Consider the following 4,281-nt stretch of genomic DNA (forward strand, 5'->3'; position numbering starts at 1 on the left):
TAGAGCTCATGGATGGTGAGGGGCCAGTGCTGGATATGATTCCACCTTAGATTCCCTGCCCTGCCCCCAATGCTGCAGCTCAGACACCTTGTGTGAGGAGAGAAGGGCTGGTTGGGGAGTCCTGACCTGGCAGCTGGGACTGAGGTTCAGAGACTGCAGAAACTTGTCCAAGTTCATGGGCTTATAGACAGGAGACCTGGGACTAGAATCCGGGTCTCCCGATCCCCCTATCATTATTGTTTCTGGAAGGCTCTTCTTGGCTCTTTATTTCACCTGTTTGTATAGTGAGATGCTCACAGATTTCTTGCTAATAGACTGAGCTTTGCTACTCACAGTGTGGTTCATGCCAGCAGCAGCAACAGCGCCTGGGAGCCTATTAGAAATGCAGACTCTCGGGCTGCACCCAGACCTACTGATTCAGAATCGGCATTTTAACAAATCCCCAGGTAATGTGAATGCACATCAATGTTTCAGAAACACAGACTAAGATATTACTGTTGGGTTTATTCATCCAAAACCCTTATTTCAGCACCTACTATCTGCCAGGCTCTAGTAAGTGCTAAGCAAGCAGAGGGTCCCAGGCCAGTCAGTGAGACAGATGAGAAACCAGAGATCACAGACCTGCCACTGACTTTATTTATTTACTGCTCACTGAAACAGTAGTTGCTTTATTGATTTCCCTAAAGATGAATCACTAAGAATTCACTGGTGGCTGCTGTGGGTGGTGTATGTCCGTCCAGCATGCTTTGCCTTTTGTCTTCTTCCAGATCATTTGGAAACGTCTCCCCTACTCATTTTTTTTTAATTCAAAAATATTTATTGAGCACCTTTATAGGCCAAGTCCTGTTCTAAACACTTGATACAGTGGTCAAGAAATCAGACAAAGCCCCTCTTTTCAAGGAGCTTCTTTATATTCTAATAAAGAATGAAAAATAAATAATATCAAAGAGTAATAAGTCTTCTGGAGAAAAATCAAAGTGACAACAGGGTCAGGGAGGAGTGTTCTTTGGGTAGAATGGTAGAAGAAGGCCTCTCTGAAGATGTAACCTTCCCACCCAGGACCTGAGAAGGAGCCAGTCCTTTGACATCTCAAGCAAGAGCAGTCGGTTGGTTTTGGTGGGGCTGTCACTCAAGGTGCTAGAGCTGCCCTCTGGCAACAGTGATTGGTACAAGGATGAGCATATGATCCCAAAAGAGCCAATAAGAGTCTTTCCTGGGGTTGATGTATAGACATGGGGAGAAACCAGTTGCTAAGGAGATTTCTTTGTGATCTTCAACAAGTCTCTTGCCTTCTCTGTGCCTCATTTTACTCATCTGTGAAATAGAAGGGTTAGACCACATGCCGCTTCAGCCTCTGCTACCTGGAACTTGCAGTTCTGAAAGATCCTGCTTTTTGAAACAAAGTATCACAATGCTGGCTTCTTTGGGGGTCTGTCCTCCCTCCAGCCTTCTCAGATACATCTCAACAACAGTCTTAATAACTGAAGCTGACTCCTATTTGAAAATTTTAAATGGTCAGCCTCTGCCCAGCAGGGATTCTATCTTTTAGAAGTTTGTTGAGGTCCATCTACCATCCCTATATTTGTTTCACAACTGGAGGTTGGGAAGAAGGATCTAGGCTCAAATCCTAGTCTGCTTCTTATTCATCAGGTGACCCTGAACAAGAATTGTAACTTCTCTGAGTCTCAATTTCTTCATCTGAAAAGTCAGTATAATAATAGCATCCATCTCGTAAGGCCCTCTTGAGAAGTATATGAGCTGTCACAGGCACCTCTCATGCCCAGATCTGTGGTCTGTGGATCAATGTCCTTTCCTGCTAGACTGTAAGCGGCATGGGGGCGTGAACTGGGACTGATTTTACGTACAGTACGGTTAGCCATTATTTTCTTTTGTTACTGTTGAGAAAGTTAATGTTGATTTTCGTAGTTTTAAATAACTATGCCAATCTGCTACCAAGATTATAGAAAGGGCTGGGGTAAGGCAGGACTTTTTAGGGGCCTCTAATGAAAGTGTTTGCATAGAGTACATGGGAATAGCAAGAGGAAAAGAGAACAGACATCTATTGAGCACATCCAGTATGCCAGTCAGTGTGCAAGGAGCCTGTACATCCAGTGCCCATTAACCCCTCACCACAATCCCAAGAAGTGGGTAGGGTTGTTATCCCCATCAGGCGGATAAGAAATTGGAAGCTCAGAGAAGTTATGACACTTGTCCAGGATAACACAGCTAACGAGTGACTCAGATGAAATTCAAACCAGTCTGGCTCCAGGGCCAACTTCTTCCTACCTCTTTAAGATGTAGTTCTGCAGAGGTGATAGGAAGAATCCATACTTGGTCAGGAGTCAGGGAAGTAGGTGTTCTCTGGTAATCAAGGAGGGAAGAGAGACCTTGCATGTAAACTGAAGCAGAGCTTCTGTGCTGAGAGGGTGATCCTGGGCTGAAAACAGGGGGCATCTACCTGTGTGGTCCTGTAGTGACCAGATCTCAGGTACTGTTTGTTGAATGTCACTGCTGTGCTATACTCCATTCTTAGCTTTACAAGCATCACTCACAGGAGTGCCAGGAAATAGGGATGTTGTAAGCCAGATCTATCCAAAATCATGATCAGCAAGAATTGCAAACATACTTGCTTCAGTGCAAACATTTCTAAGTGAGCCACATTTCTAAGTTCTGCTCCATTAAAGCCATCTGAAAGCTTCACAATTGCTTCATAATCTATTTCACCATGCTTTCGAATGGGACCTGCATGGATTTTCAATATATCTAACCTTGCTTGTTCGTTTGGTAAATCAGTATGTATTTTTCTATCTAATCTGCCTGGATGAAGCAAAGTAGGATCCATTGTATCTGGCCTGTTTGTAGCCATGATCATTTTAACTCTATGTAGAGTATCAAATCCATCCACTTGATTCAGTAGCTCCATTAAAGTTCTCTGAATCTCTCTATTAGCTGAAGTACCCTCAGGAAACCGACGACCACCAATAGCATCTATTTCATCCATAAAAATGATGCATGGCTGGTGGTCCCTGGCATAATTAACATTTCTCTGATCAAACAAGCACTTTCACCAATGTACTTGTCTACAATAGAACTAGATACAACCTTTAAGAAATTGCAATCCAGCTTGCTAGCAACAGCTCATGCCATGAGTGTTTTTCCTGTACCTGGTGGTCCATATAGCAAACAGCCTTTTGGAGGTATTATTCCTACACGTTGGAATAATTATGGGTTTGTAAGAGGTAATTCTGTTACCTCTCTTAATTCCTGAATCTGTCCTGATAGCCCGCCAATCTCAGAATAAGGAACATTCCCAGGGTCCTCATGAGACATGTTGTGAACCAGTGGATCTACCTCTCTTGGCAAATACCTCATGATAGCGTAGTCATATCCAAAGCAACTCTCGTTCCTGGCTTCAGCTTACTTTTGCCAAGCTGTCGACGACAGCCCACAACATATCTTGGTCCATTTGTAGCTTTAACAATGAATTTTTCTTCAGTTAATTGCTTAAGTACTTCACCCACAATCTGCCCAACACTTTGTAGGGCCTTCACATCATTTTCAGACTTTTCATACTGCTTGGCAAGTTCTTTTAATTGTTCCCTTAACTCCTTGAGATGGCTGTCCATCTCCTTGTGCTCCAGCAGCTTCTTGTGGTGGTCCTGAAGCACCTTATCTCTAGGGTCCTCCATGATGGGAAACTATTTTTTTTTTTTTTTTTTGCGGTGCGCGGGCCTCACTGTTGTGGCCTCTCCCGTTGCAGAGCACAGGCTCCGGATGCGCAGGCCCAGTGGCCATGGCTCACGCGCCCAGCCACTACGTGGCACGTGGGATCCTCCCGGACCGGGGCACGAACCCGTGTCCCCTGCATCGGCAGGCGGGCTCCCAACCACTGCGCCACCAGGGAAGCCCCGGGAAACTATTTTTAACTTTTTAAGCAACTATTATCTGTTTTCCAAAGTGACCATACCATTTTATATTCCCACCTGCAGAGTATGAAAGTTCCAGTTGCCCCACATACTCACTAACGTTTGGAGTGGGCAGTCTTTTTAATTTGAGCCGTTCTAGTGGTTGTGAAGTGGTATCTCATTGTTTTGTTTTGTTTTTTTCATTGTGGTTTTGAATTGCATTTTCCTAATGACTAATGATGTAAGGCATCTTTTCATGCACTTATTTGCCATCTTCTTTGGTGAAATGTCAATTCAAATCTTTTACCATTTTCATTGGGCCATTTGTCTTACTATTGAGTTATACATGTAAAAAAATATATCCTACATAAAAATT

General features: G+C 43.7%; 1 pseudogene; it reads right to left on the reverse strand.

Moving 5' to 3' along the window:
• Positions 1 to 2,588: 2,588 nt before the first annotated feature.
• LOC116761770 lies at positions 2,589 to 3,689 on the reverse strand (annotated as a pseudogene).
• Between the last annotated feature and the right edge of the window lie 592 nt (positions 3,690 to 4,281).

This window comes from Phocoena sinus, chromosome 11, assembly GCF_008692025.1.
Source record: "Phocoena sinus isolate mPhoSin1 chromosome 11, mPhoSin1.pri, whole genome shotgun sequence".
NCBI lineage: Eukaryota > Metazoa > Chordata > Mammalia > Artiodactyla > Phocoenidae > Phocoena > Phocoena sinus.